Source organism: Loxodonta africana, chromosome 5 (genome assembly GCF_030014295.1).
Source record: "Loxodonta africana isolate mLoxAfr1 chromosome 5, mLoxAfr1.hap2, whole genome shotgun sequence".
In the NCBI taxonomy this organism is placed as follows: domain Eukaryota; kingdom Metazoa; phylum Chordata; class Mammalia; order Proboscidea; family Elephantidae; genus Loxodonta; species Loxodonta africana.
Window position 1 is genome coordinate 32,487,278 of NC_087346.1, and position 15,832 is coordinate 32,503,109.

At 36.0% G+C, this 15,832-nt stretch overlaps 1 protein-coding gene across 1 annotated transcript in view; it reads left to right on the forward strand.

Moving 5' to 3' along the window:
- The window catches only part of LOC100665316 (N-deacetylase and N-sulfotransferase 4), a 509,460-nt gene that overhangs the window by 63,736 nt on the left and 429,892 nt on the right, over positions 1 to 15,832 (forward strand). The window contains exon 2 of the mRNA XM_023548610.2: positions 13,856 to 13,973. The gene's annotated coding sequence lies outside the window, so the exon portion shown is untranslated. The remainder of the gene's footprint in view (positions 1 to 13,855; positions 13,974 to 15,832) is intronic.

Genomic DNA, 15,832 nt, shown 5'->3' on the forward strand with positions numbered 1-15,832 from the left:
ACATATAAAGTTTTTAATCACTTGCCATTTAAAACTGAACTCTGCTTTCTCTGAATGTCACCTGCCATTAAGTTCTCCCTGAGCAGTGAAAGGAATATTCACTCAAGTAAGCATTTGATAAACAGAGGATCTTAATGTAGTGCCATGTGTTTTTTTGTTTGTTTGTTTTGTTTTCTTTACAGTTAATGCTTTCAGTGACCTAATCTTAAAAATTCTACCTACCCCGAGGTCATGAAGACACTGTCCTATGTTTTCTTCTGTAAGATTTATTTTTCTGAATTTTATTCTTGCTTCTATTATCCACCTGGAATTTTAACATCCTTTGAAGTGGAAGGCAAGCTTTACTTATTTCGCACATGTATTCAGTTGACTCATGACTATTTATTGGAGAGACCATCCTTCTCAATCACATTGCAGAATAAACTTTGTCGTAAATCAGGTCACTATTTGTGTAGGATGTGAAGATAGCACAGGACCAGGCAGTGTTTTGTTCTGTTGTACATAGATTTGCTATGAGTCAGAACTGACTCAATGGCACCTAACAACAATATACTTGTATGGATCTTTTTCTAGTTTTTTTCTACTCTTTTCAGTTGGCCAGTACCACACTGTTAGTGTAGTTATGCATGTCTTGACTGTGATAGTGTACATCCTCCAGCTTTATTAATTTCTCCAAGATTGTCTTTGCTATTTTCTTTTTGGGAGAATAGTGTAATGAACTCCCCATGTTCTCCTCACTCAGCATTAACAATCATTAACTTGTCAATCTTGCTGCATCTTGTCTTCTACTCCCTCACATCCTGTAGTACTCTGAGGCAAATTCCAGACATTATAGTTACAAATTATTTTAGTATGCAACTCCAAAAGATAAACTCTTAGAAACATAACCACAGGCCATTATCACTCCTTAAAGTATTAATTATAATTTCTTAATATTATGAAACTTTCAAAGATTTTTTTTTTCAAATTTAAAAAATAATTGCTCATTCCATTAAAGGTGGAATACAAAATGTTAAAGCAAAAGTGATCCTATACAACACACTTAACTTTTCTAAACATCAGTTCCACTGTGTTTGAAATAGATTTTTCTTTTAATATCTCTCCTGTCTCTTTCATACAATGGTTATTTCACAAAATATGTGAAAACACAGACAACTATAAAATGCTATGTTGTTTTATGTGTATATATATATATAACAACAATTATTTCTGCTAACCCTTTAATTTTACATAAACCAAGTGAAGCCCAAGTGAGTTCACTTTGCAATATGTGAAGACCTGGGTAAAGAACCTAGGCTCCCTAAATGACCTCTCCCCTGTTTCCTGAAGGTACTCCCCCCTCTGTGGGTGTAGGTATTTCCTTTGATGATGGAGGATGCCTCCTTTGAACCTTCTTGCAGAACTTTCATGAGGGCTTCTGTCTCTGCTACTTCTTTACTTCCTTTCTGATCATTTCCACAATCAAGCTCACCATGTTTTCCCTCAGATCATCTTACATTTGGCCATCTCTGTTTTCTCAGTGATACCAACATTTGTTCAGTTTTCCAAGATGCAAACCCCTGATCATGTCAGTGAAGGGTCAGGCCATGTTGCTCCTTTCTTTGTCGTCTATCCTATTTGGATTTGCAGCATGTCTTCAGTCTGTGGGTTGATGTCTTTTGTCAGTCTCGGAGAATTCTTGACCATCAACGAATATTGCTCTGCTCTATCCTACTCTCTCCTTTTGGAACTCAAACTGCAGGTATGTTAGATCTCTTCATTTCCTCTTTGTGTGTCTTGTTATCAATTAAATTGCACCCCTACCCTCAAATACGTGTTGAAATCCTAACCTTGTTTTTTATACCTGTGGTTGTAATTCTGTTTTGAAATAAGGGTTTTTTTGTTGTTGTTATATTAATTGTATACACCCCAGTAGGGTAGGTTTTAAATCTGATCACTTCTGAGTTATAAAAAGAACAGATTAGATATAGACACACACGCACACACTCATTTAAAGGGGAGAAGAGAGATGTCAGGAGAGGATCACCAATGAATCAAGGAATGCCTAGGTTATCAATAAGGAAAGAATTGACAGGGCTGAGAACTTCATTTGAATTTTTAGCCTCCAGAACTGTTAGAATTTTTTTTTTTCTTTAAAGTCACCCGATTCTGGTATTTGCATTACCGTCACACTAGGAAACTAAGACACATTTCTCATTTCCTTTTATCATTTTTCTGTGCTTTTACCTTAGATGCGTTAGTCAGGATATTTTCTATTCATCTTCACTTCCAGTTCATTAAACCTCTTTCGATGTGTCCAATTTGTTGTCAGCCACAACTTTTTTTTGTTTAAGTTATTAAATTTTTAAGTTGTAAAAATAATGGCAATTCTATTGGTTTTACATATTCTAGTTTTCTGCTGAAATTCTGCATTATATCAAATATTTTCTTAAATTCAAATCACACTTACTTTAAAATATATCCCTCTTAAAAAAAAAAAACAAACTCTTTACCATTGAGCCGATTCCAACTCATGGTGATCCTACAGGACATAGTAGAACTGCCCCATAGTGTTTCCAAGGTGGATTTGAACTGCTGACTTTTTGGTTAGGAGCAGAGTTCTTAACCACTGGGGTTTCTCTGAGTCACTTTTTCTTGTCAAATTTTTCCCTTGATACTTTCTTTTGGTACCCTGGATATTTTTTGATAGATCATGGGACATTTTGCCCTAATACTTGTGGAAATTTTGCGTAACTTTATCTTTCTCTAGAGAGGAGCCTTTCTTGCTTTTGTTGACCTGCTAGAGTGGGGATAAATTATTTTAATTCACTCAGCGACTGAGTTAACTCATGGATTGATTACCAAGGGAACTTCTCCTTGATATGTCCTCTCTCTCACTCTTTTTTTTTAATATTTACAACACTTTAAGATTGTCCAAAAAAATATAATGATTTTAAATAGCTTTCTGATTAATAACTTTGCCTTTTTCCCTGCACAGGATAAGAATTCAGTAAATGCCTGAAGGGAAAATCATAAGGTTTTGTCTGACTTCTCTATGCTTTGCTTTTTCTAAGATTTTGGCCTTTCAACTTCTGGTTGCCATTGCAGCTCTGAACTCTATTTTTTTTCTCCTGAGACTTATGAAATTACTGAAAGTTCTGCTGGCTTTCTGACTTCTTAGTAACTGTTCTGTGCCTGACCTCACAGACATTTTGCCTTCTCACAGAATCAGCAAAATCACCAAGAAAAGAGCTACTTGAAGAAAGTCAACCTGTCTTTCCTTGGTTCCTCAAAATCTTGGCTGACAACTCTAGAAATGGGCGTTTCTTTAGCATTTTATCTTTATGCCCTATTATTACATGCAGAAATGCTATTTTTCTAAAATCTGCTTCCTCGTATTTGGAAGCAGAAATATCCTCTAAGGCCGTTTTAAATTATTTGTTGTAATTCCTTCTGGACTGAAAGATGGGGTAGAGATAAAGCAGAAAAAAAATGACCATTAAATAGAAATGATGATGCTAGGTGTTCTACTGTTTATAAAGTGAATGAAATTTTTAAAAAATGGTTATTTACAGTATTTTTATGCTTCTTGCTTCTCGGCTATGTTCTTGATAGCTGAGGTTGGCAGATAAGAAAAGTGCACATTAAGTCAAATTAGTTAATGGGAACTATAAAAAAATATAATCCTGCTTATACCCAAGTGCATGACTCCAGTTTTCTTTCTTTGTTTTCATTTGGTTATATTAATGATATTTTTCAAATCCATAGCAAAGCTATTTTAAAAAACTACATAAACTTCACTAATATTAAAATGGACTAATACTTCCAGCAATCGCTTCTCTTTTTCTGTTCTCTCAAATGCTGTCCTGATGATAGCCTCATCTTGTAATAATCTTAAAGCCCCAGAATGAAGCACACGTCTGGGTCATTTCTTCTGACTAATTTCATCTTAACTCCATTGCCTCACCTGTTGAGCTTCTTTTAACCGGATTGAATGATAAGTTCTTCACAGGACCTTCACTGCATGAGCCTCACGGGACTGTTTGCGGCATAGCAGAGAATTTGACAGCACAGTAAATTTGCAGTTGCTCAAGTTAGAGTTCCTTTCAGGTACATTTCGTGCCATTCTTTGGCCATACTCCCAAGCTGCATTACATGTTCCTATTCCTTTTATAATATCAAAGTCAATCCACTAATCCTAATATGTACGATAACCTTTATCTCTTTTTCCTTTTTTCAGGAATATAAGTCAAAACTATTCACCAAAATAAAAATAAATGGCAGATAGATTATAGTGGTGTAAAGCACTCTTTATAAACTCAGTAAAAGTTAGAACAAATATTGTTTAATAGTGTAGAATAGCACTAAAAATTTCATATTACTCTATAATAAATGGTTTATACCAGTACACATAAAATTCAGAAACAAATAGCACTATAAGAAACCAGGAAGCTGGCATTAATAACACATCTGTGTAAAATACTTAGCATATACATGGTAGAACCTCAACCAATTGCAGACTGTTATCTCAGTCTCCGTTAGGTATAATTGGAGTTCCTAAGTAGAGCAAACAGTTAACACACTCTGCTGCTAACTAAAAGGTTAGAGACTTGAGTCTACCCAGATGTGCCTCAGAAGGAAGGCCTAGTGATGTACTTCTGAAAAATTAGCCATTGAAAACTCTGTGGAGCACAGTTCTCCTCTGGCATTCATGGGGTTACCAGGAGTCAGAGTTGACTCAATGGCAACTGTTTCTGGGTTTTTTTTTTTTTTTTTTTTTTTTTGGTGTAATTAAAAGCTTTCTCAATTTATGCTCATGGATTTTAAATATTCTATCATGAAACCAGCCCGAAAGGTCTTTGAATTCAGGAGTCACACCTGGCTTGCTGACCTCTATACCTTTAGTACTTTCTGTGTTTGGTACTCAATAGGTGTTCCTTAAGCATTTCTGAATAAATGAATCAATGTACATCATGTCTTCACTAAATTATGAATTCTGAAAACCTAGAAAATTGTGCGATGACGGTAAATGCTCAGTTCACATTTGTGACGTCCATTATTTCTAATAAACATTTGTTGAGTATTTATTGCTGTGAACTATGCCAGGATGAATTAGATTGCTATGAAAATTGAAAGCTTATCCCTCACTACTCTCCCAGCTGCCTTTTTTTTTTTTTCTTCCTAATCTCATCATTTAACATTTTTCTTTTGAGAAAAATATCAAGGACAACCATTTAAGAAAATTATGAGACAGCATAAATACCAGTTGAAAATCATTTATGTTTAAAGCTTTTGTTTATCTCTAATGCTAGAGATAATCCTTGATTTTTTTTTCAGAATAATCTTCCATTAATAAAAGACAATATCTGAGACCATAAGTATTTAGAGGGTGACTAGGGAGAAGCTTAAGAAGTTGAGGTACAAATTTGCTTTACATAGTTTCTCCCTCCTAGGGAATTTCCCCTTTATAGAAACAGTTACAAATGTATAAAAGAAGATATTTTTCAGTAATTCAGGAATATGTGTTTGTCTGTGATTTTGTGTGAGGGTGGTTAGAAGAAGAAAGGAATGAGGGAAGTAATTAAAGAGACAAAGAAATGCTATTTTAATTCAAACAGAATTTTTGAGATACAAAATTCAAATGGAATATATTTGTATGTAAAGTCAAACCGTTCATATCTTACTCAGCACTTTCTTACATTCACTGAACAAATGTTTATTGAAAACTAACCAAGTACTAAGTATTTCACTATAGACTGTAGATTAAATAAAGAACAAGTATAATCCACGGAAGATATAGTCTGAGAAAGCTCAGAATTTATCAGGGAGTCAAGAAAATTAAGAACTAACTATAGTATAAATTGAGAGCTCTTACATAGTTTCAGGTTGTTATTATACGTTACCCAGGACAGGGAGAATCATTCCCCTAGTAACAACAAGGGAGAGGAGGATTAGCATTAGAAGGGCCCTAAAGAATAAGTGGGGCCCTGGTGGTGCCATCCTTAAGAGCTCAGGCTACTAGCCAAAAGATAGGCAGTTCAAATCCACCACCACTCCTTGAAAACCCTATGCAGTTCTGCTCTGTTCTATAGGGTCGTTATTAGTCGGAATCGAGAGCAATGGGTTTGGTTTTCTTGGTTTAAAGGATAAGGAGGAACCCACCAATTGGAAAAGGGAAGAAAATTTCTGACAGAAGGAACAATGTAAAAAAAGGGAAAACTTCATAGAAAAGCATGAATTTCTCTGGGGAAAGCATGCTATCAGATGTGACTAGAGCATAAGAAGGTAGGAGAAGAGATATAGAGAATTTGAAAGATACTGAGCTAAGAAGTTTGCTGGGAAAGACCAGGAAAAGTCTTAGATGCTGTACTCAGTAGGCAACCAACACATTGTTTTTATGTCTTTATTTGAGCATGACAGTGCTCTTCTTATTATCAAAAGAACAAATGTTTCTTAACAAGAGGCAAACGGTGACTATATTGAAGCACATCCTTTAAGCCTATATACTCAAAATATATAAAATTTGTTATTTTTTATTAAAATTTGATGATAGTGTAGATTCTCTTTAATCGTAAGTTTTTATGGTATAAATATATTCATGTCAAACATATACTTTCACCCCATTTTAAAATCAAAATATGATTTTATTCTGCTGGTAGCCAAAGCTATTCTATCCAGCAGAGGAGTGTTATGAACAGGTTTACGTTAGAAAACAGCTGGCAGTTTTGAAGAGAAATTAGATGAGTACAAACTTAGGACCAAAATGGGGCAGGATGAGAGAGATTTCATAAGCAAACCTGATAAAATTAGGCACACACAAGTTACTAGGGATAGGGGAGAGTGAAGAATAAAAGACAAGTGAAATTTTTAACAATATGGGAGCCAAGTAGAGCATAGGAATGAGCTTAACTTGGATAGGAACCACACAAGGGAACAAACCAGAAGGCACTATGTGCCTCCACAATCTTGGAGAAGATGTACCCCTGAAAATTTGACCCCAAGACACGTAAGGGAACAAAAACACATTTCTCATAATCACCTACTGATCTATTGACTGTTTTTAATTATACTAAAATCAACAATACTAATGTAGTATTTCATGGATTAGTTGATATTTATTGAACTTCTATTTTTCCATTTAGCAGGCTATTACAGTGCCACTCTGATTTGAACGCACATAGCCAACAGTGCAAGAGGACTTGGAGGCTTTCTTTTTCAGGGCATGAGGACTCCCTTATTTTGTCAAATTCAACAGTTTCTCTTGACTATTCCTTGACAAGTGTGATTAATTGCCAGGAGTCACTTTATTCTGAGCATCTTTCTCACGCTATGCTCTCCAGCTGCCACACTGCATTTCTCAGAAGAACTGAAATATGCCTTTATATTTAAATTTAGGCCTTGTGATCAGGCCGAAACTGTCACACACCTGCCATCCTCACCTAATAATAGGCAAGCCTGAGTGAGTACCAAGACTCCTAGTGTATATTCAATGCACTCTCCATTGTATGAAACGCACTGGTGTGTCTCCTGAAGCCTGCACTTATCATGCATTGATACTCTCTTATGCCCACTCTCCTTGCCATCTGACAGCTTTCATTAAGCCCATGTTGGGGTAGTTAATGTTTACTGTGCCTTCTTTACTTATATATTTTCTTCAAATAGAAAAATCACCAAATTTAAAAACAAACACAAACCTTTGAAATTTCTTGTACCTAAAAAGTACATAAACCAAAAATTATTCAGGCAGACAATAGGCAGGTATCAAGAGTTACTCATTTTAAAAAAGTGTCTCAGATCATCCTATTTTCTAGTTTTTGAAAAACAGTCTTTTTAAATTAGTTCAACTGGTGCTAGGACAATTAGCTGGATGCAAGAATGGTTCTTAAAAATATTTCTGTTAATGATAGTTTCAGTGAATGTTAATACAGTATGTTAATACAGTGCTTTTTATGTGACACAGACACTATCATTTCATTAAAAAAAAAAAAAAGTGTTCTCATTTTCCAAAGTGGCCATTAAGTTTCCAAATAAGAAAATGGTGTTCTTTCAATTTTACAGGTAGAACTGACATTTGATATTATCAAGTCTAATCATTTAATTGGGAAACCGTGGTGGAGTAGTGGTTAAGTGCTAAGGCTGCTAACCAGAGGGTTGGCAGTTCGAATCCACCAGGCGCTCAGCGGGAACTCTTTGGGGCAGTTCTACTCTGTCCTATAGGGTCGCTATGAGTCGGAATCGACTTGACAGCAGTGGGTTTGGTTTTTTGGTTTTTAATGATTTAATTTATTTTTCAATCTGGAGTCCAAGACAAGGGCTAAATATGGAAGAGACACGCCAGCTTCCCATGATTTTTTTTTTTTTTTTCATTTATTTCCTTTTGGTAATAAAGTAAGCTTCACACATTCATTCCCTTCTGTCTGTTTTTCTGCTGCTGGCCCAGGAGCAGACCATGGAGTCCGTGATGAATATAAACAATGATCGGTCCTTTTCCAAAAGAACACCCTTGAATCTCTTTGAGAGAACTTGCTCTGAATGGTGCTAAGAGTTCTCCCCTGTAGCTCTGTTTCCTTTACTCGGGAGCATGGGGGGTGGGTAAATGAAGGCTTTCCTCACCTGCCTTCACATCAGTGCCTGTTCAGGAAGGAAGGAAAGTGATTACTCTCAGGAAGGAAGACATAGAGTTCAGTGTTAAATTAACTGCATTAAACACCCTGAGGAGACTCAAATATCACGTTTAAGAATCTATTTCAATCCAGAAATCTTTTTCACCCAACAGCTTTCTTTAACTGAGATCACAGAAAGCTCAAATCTTGTTATTTTTGACACTAATAAGAACAGTCGCTGGCAAATGAGTTTATTCAGATGCCTTTCTCAAATTTTAGATACACTTTCTTTTATTTATTCATTCATTCAATCACCAATAGCTTTTTTCCCCACAAATATTGATTTTTAAGTGTGAATACCACCCCCTTTGCTATCGGAGAGTATGAATAGCAGTTTTGGGAGTTGGTAGGTATTGGCAGATATTGACACAAGATAAAAAATATATATATATAGTGATAATTCCATTTACATTTCAGTCAGGTCAATCTTATAGCTTGTTGACATTTCAAATAATTGTGGATATTCTTAAAATCCTTTTCTAGAAAGATGCCTGCACGCAAGCAAATTTGGTTCTAGAAAATCAGTTTTTTTTCCAATATAATAGTTAAGAAATTTAATATTAGGTGTTTGACCACTTAGATTTTCCATTCAAATAGCAATTGAAAGATATTTTTGTTAATGCTTTGTAATCCAGAGTTTATTTACAGAACTATTTCGTTGAATGAGTGGAAGTATTAAGGTGAAATCAGAAAAGAAATTTGTTTTCCTCCCTTCCTCAACTCATTTTAACCTGCTTTGTGACAATAGAATTTTCCTGCCCTTAGATGAAATTTTTACAGGGGTGATCTGAGTCGGAATTGACTGGACAGCAACAGATTTTAAACCCCTTTTGGTTTCTCTCAGATAATGTATGTGTGTGTGTATGTGTGTGTGTGTGTACCAAATCACTGGTTTCTTTCAAAACAGAAGAAGAATCTCATTTTGGTAATTAGCAAGACCAGTCCAGTATAATAATTAAAAACTAAGAATCCCATTCAAAATTATGCTGTGTCCCTTCCAAAAAAATAAACTTTCATAGGAAGCCTGTGGAGGTAAAAGACCTTATACATAATTTCTTTTCTATTTCCCTGCAGAGATTATCACTCTCCTCCAGCTCCATATGGAGGCTGCCTTAGGATGCTTCAGGGTTGCAGGGAGTAGGGGCTAGTGTGCAGAGGTAAAGGGCAGGAAATTTATTAAGGACATTTATTCCTTGACAGGTACTAATGTTATCTGGCACTGAATCCCTCAATTCTTTGCAGATGTTTAAAGCTACTTCTTTCTCAGAGCATGTTTTTCTGAAACTCCTCTCATGATGCAAGTGATGCATTTTGGACTGCCTAGTTATTTCTCATTCCCCAATCAAAGCCTGAAACACATTACATATTCAGCTGGGATACCATCATCAGTCTTCTACCTTGTCCTTTTAGACAAACTAAAAAAATAAATTAAAAAAACACCCAAACCCATTGCTGTTGAGTCAAATTCAGACTTATAACGACCCTGTAGAACAGAGTAGAACTACCCCTTAGGGCTCCCCAGGCTGTAAATCTTTACAGAAACAGACCGTCATACCTCTCTTCTGTGGAACAGCTGCTGGGTTCGAACTGCTGATCTTTCAGTTAGCAGCTGAGCGCTTAATCACTTCACCACCAGGGCTCCTTCTTTTAGACAAAGTCCTTTTAATTGGGTCAGGTTGTGCTTACCTATTGTGAGATAAATATACATGCATTCTTTGTTCTAATAAACTCTATAAGTGATGGTTATTCCTTTTGCCTTTTCCTTTTGCCTTTTGTACTTAAAACAACTAACCAGCCACACTTTCTCCAATTTTTGTCTCACTTCAATTTCTATGCCCCAATCCTCTAGGGAATTCCAATAGGTCAAGCACTTCTTAAAGTTCTTTTTCTTGAATTAAAGTGAGAAGAAATCCTCATGCTAATGTCAAATATAGCTCTTAGTATATTTAACTTGTTATATACAAGAAAAAATGGCCATATAAGGGTCGCAAACCTAGTTCTAGGCCACCTAAAGGTCCAAAATGTGGGTAAGTGCTACGTCTGCTAACCAAAGGGTCGGCATTTCGAATCCTCCAGGCGCTCCTTGGAAACTTTACAGGGCAGTTCTACTCTGTCCTATAGGGTCTCTATGAGTCGGAATCGACTTGACGGCACTGGGTACCTCATTCAAGGAGCACCTGGTAGATTAGAACTGCCAACCTTTTGGTTAGCAGTCGTAGCTCTTAAACACTACACCGCCAGGGTTTCCAATACAGTAGTAAAAACAAAAAACAAAACCCATTTCCATTGAGTCGATCCCAACTCATAGCCAACCTTTGCTATGAGTCGGAATACAATAGCAGTTAGCATTTAATGGGAAGGAGAAATTCCTCACCTGAATTTGAGAAAGTCCAATTTCAATAGTTTTTTTTCTTTACAGCAAAACTATTGGATCAGTGGGCTTTCATCATGACTTTTTACATGCTGCGAATGTTAGTACGTTCATTAAAAAACTAAATTTTAAAGGTATTCACTGAAGCACAATTTCTGAAAAAGGAGATTACTTACAAATAGTGTATCTATAATGGCTGGTCACTGACAGAAATCTATGTTACAATCTGAGTCCTATTCTATATTTGCTTGCTGAAAATGACAAAATCCTAAAAATCCAGAAACAACTTGACAGCTATCAACTTATATAAGTAGCTTTATACACAAATGTAAACTAAGTTAATAACACTAAAAGGAAAAAAAAGGATTTAAATTATCTGGGTTTCAGCTTGTAGCACCCTTTAGGGGCTGTCCAGTGTTGAACTGATGCAAAAACTGGATAAGGAACACATACAAATATTAAAACCATTCAGGAAATCATAAATTATTGCAAGCTGCTCCTGAAGTATTTTTGTGGCTTACATGTGTTAAAAAAAAAAAAATACTTCAGGAGCATATTATAAGTCATTAGTAAATTTTCATAAATAAAACAGGTTTTTTTTTTTACCCCTATAGCTTTCCTGAGGAGCCCTAGTGGCGCAGTGGTTCAGTACTCGGCTGCTAACCAAAATGTTAGTGGGTCGAACGCACCTGCTGCCCTGTGGGAGAAAAATGTGGCAATCTGTTTCCGTAAAGATTACAGTCATGGAAGCCCCATGGGGCAGTTCTACTCTGTCCTATAGAGTCACTATGAGTCGGTATCAACTTGAGGACAACGGATTTGGGTTTGATTGTTTTATACCTTTTCTTATTTCTCCATCTAGGCTGCTCTCCTATCCCCTTACAGGTCTGTACTTAGGAAGACCTTATCTAAATGTATCTTGAGAACGGAAATCAAATAATGTGATTGAACTTTGTAGCAAGGGTCTTCCATATCCCATGCACTTTCAGGCACCTTCCTGGTCACCATCGTCTACTGCCTCATTTTATTTGATACTTTTTTTCCAAGTAGAATTGTCGGTCCCAGGCACTGAACCTTCTCCAACTTCATTTTTCCCCACTTCAATATCTAACTTGCTTTTCTTATACATATCTAATAAATGTTTGTTGTCTTTTAATCAAAATGAAGAATAAAAAAAAAATCTCAATAAACCTTAAAGATTGTGAAATTATGAGAAGGATTGGGGAGGAAATGACAAATATGCCAATAGAATGCTTGTCTTTTGTAAAAAAAATTGTTAGGAAGATTTTTCCACCTTTTTTTTTAAGCTCAAGGCACTTGTCAAACTGTGCTTCAAATTATTTTATTTATTTACCGAACAAATATCAAGTCCTTAATATATTCCATAGCTTGCATGTGTTATGTATGTATGTATACTCGTACGTCCAGTCCACTGCCGTCGAGTCGATTCCGACTAATAGTACTCTTACAAATAGTAAATCTATAATGGTTGGTCAGTGATGTGTGTTAGGTATATTTGTGGCATGTATGTATGTGTTATGTATATTTATGTGTGAATGTGCACACACATGTGCATGTACGTGTGTTGAGGTATAGAGAGGAACGAAGAAATGGAGAAAAGTCCTCTAGGCAAACAGAGTCAAGATGAGGAGAAGACACATATATAAATAATTAAAATAAATCATAAAAAAAAAAAAAATCATAGCAGATATAAATAACTTATTGAGGAGTACAATAGAGAGTCAAATGGACAAAATCAGCATGGATCCATTGTAATGTGCCAGCATCCATGGAATATTTTGTAGAAATTTGTAGATGCTATTGAATAACCCATCTTTATAAATAGCCGATGTGTGTGAGTTCTGAAAAATTATAGGTGTGACCCCTGTACACGAGAAGGGATTCACATGGAGTCAAGAAAATTATAGAACACTGAGCCTTAATTCAAATTAGGGCACAAAACCTAAAATAAAGACTGAGAAAAAAATAATCTGTTACAGAAAAACTGATTGTTTTTAATGTTAGAAATGAGAGTTATTTAAGGAGGAAAATATTTGATACTGTTTATCCAGCCTTTAAAATACGTTTGCCATACCACAAAAACCAGAGACCCCATCAGCCTGAGACTGGAAGAACTAAATGGTGCTTGGCTACCACTGATCACAGGGAACACACAGAGAATCCCTGATGGAGCAGAAAAACAGTGGGATGCAGATCTCAAATTCTTGTAAAAAAAAGACCAGGCTTAAAGGTCTGACTGAGACTGGAGGGACCCTGATGGTCATGGTCCCTGGACTCTTTGTTAGCCCAAGATTGGAACTATTCCTGAAGCCAACTCTACAGACAGGGATCGGACTGGACTATAAGATAGAAAATGATACTGGTGAGGAGTGAGCTTCTTGGCTCTAGTAGACACTTGAGACTATGTAGGCAACTCCTGTCTAGAGGCAAGATGAGAAGGAAGAAGGGGACAGGAGCTGGTTGAATGGACACAGGCAATAAAGGGTGGAGAGGAGGAATGTGCTGTCTGGTTAAGAGGAGAGCAGCTAGGAGTACACAGCAAGGTGTGTATAACTTCTTGTATGAGAGACTGACTTGATTTGTAAACTTTCACCTACAGCAAGATAAATAAATACATTTAAAAAAAAAAAGGTTCGCCATAGTTGTTCATGAGATAACCAAGTAAACAGTTCGATTGTTGACTTTAGATAAGAAATACTAATAACTAGTAGTATTATTAAGGGATTAATATGTATCATGCATTTCATTATTTATTCTTGACAAACCTATGGGGCAAAAAAACCCTATGAGGTACATAAATTAATATTCTTACGCTTTACAGACATGGCAGCTGAAGTATATCATAAGAAACATATCTGCGTTCCTACAATCAGTCTGACTGAAGAGTCTTAACCATTGTTCAACACTATCTGTTAGGAAACAGCATACACGACACAAAGGTAAGCTGGTGGAATTCCTCTGTGATTCCTTAGTGGTTGGTGGTGGTAATCATCTCACACCTTATATATACCATAACCCCCCAAATCTGAGGGTGGCCTAAAATCTAATGGAATCTAGTGTTAAAACAAGGTAAGTTTTTTTTATTTGTTTGCTTGTTTTATCATTATAGCGACGGGTTAATTCTCAGACTATCGGACAGAAACAGACACGGGATTTCACTAGGCCACACAAGCTGCATGAAGGTACTGGGCAAAGGAGTAGCAAGTAGATAGGAACATAACGTGTGTGTTGCTGCCAGCCTGCAGGAATACAGGGAGACTACAAGAAGTTTTTGGCTCTTGCTCCAGAAGTGAGAGTAAGTGATGCTTAAAGGTAAATTTTCCATAGAATATGCTGTGCATTCCTTTAATAATACCTACAATAAAGACATAATATTCCTCAGAGATTTTAGAATTGTTCAAATAACCTAAGTTTTAATGTGACATCTCAGAGGCTGGATGTTATGGTTGTCTAGCTATATCTCTGTTAATGTTAATGACAGTGTTAAATCTGTATACACACACACACACACACACACACACACACATATATATATGATAAATGTATATGCTGCCTTTACATATATGTAAAGGGATGTATATGTATTTATACATATGTATATATAGAGAGAGTGTAAGGGAAATATTGTTTTGGTTTTATACTGGAATATTTTACATGGGAGCAGCTCTAATATATTTGTAAAATGAACACTTGTAAAATGAACCAAGTGTTGGGCTCTCAGTAATAAGAAAAAAAGAAAAAAAAAAACTCCTGGGAATATTTTACTGTAGAATAATAGGCCTTAAATTCAGCAGCAGCCTTAAAGGCCAATGAAATGTAGTGTTCTCCAAAAGGTAATAGAAACTCAACCGAAAATTCTCCACCAGTTTTATATAAATGACTATGTGGTTATGATCACTATGCCTCAAGAAGGATATGATAGAACCACAAATGTGCAATGAAAATGAACCCGTGTAGAAAGGAAGGAAGATTGTTTCAGAAAACAGTAAAATGAGGAACTAATTTAAAATGAAGAAATAAAATGAAGGGCATGGAAAACAGAATTTCAAAATTATGGTCATGAGGCCATAGCAAAGTCATCTCAGAAATGTTTGTGAATTCCTCATACGCAGGAAAAAGAGGTGCTGTAGTGACAGACTATTGTTTTCCTTCTTTCACCCTTCTTCTAGTAACAGAACAATGTTCCAGCGCTCCCAGTGATATATGTAAGTCCATGCTATTAGTTAAGTGTGATCCAGGATTCTCTCATGTTTGTGTCTACCCAGAGAAACCCATGCGTCCCAATCTGGACCACTGAAACTCAGTGCTCAGTAATTGCTATAACTGTATGAAAGGTAAACTCATGTTTGCTGGAGTTGCTAAACTGGTGGAATATAATCTGGTAATTTCTGGGGAGATAGCCCCTTTGAAGCCAACAAAAGACAATCTCGTCTGGTGACAGGAAGAGAAAAAGTGATCCCCTGAATCCAGTTGAAAAAAGCCAGGTGTACATCAGGGATCTTTAGGTATACAATCCAATATATTGCCACTTCTGTGCTTAAAAGAGTTTAAGGTGATACTGTGTTATTTGCAACGGATAGAAACCTGACAAATAGCAGTATATTTTGAAATCCAAGTGAGAATATTTGAAAATAGATTAAGTGTCTTGTAATTGCTTATATTTAATAGAGCAGGTGCAACAACTATAAAGAGCACTATTCAAGAAATAGTGGCAACAGGAAACATAAATGGGTTTAGAATTAGATGAATTTATGAATAACACAACTATATATAGCTCTACATTTAAAAAGGCAAAAAA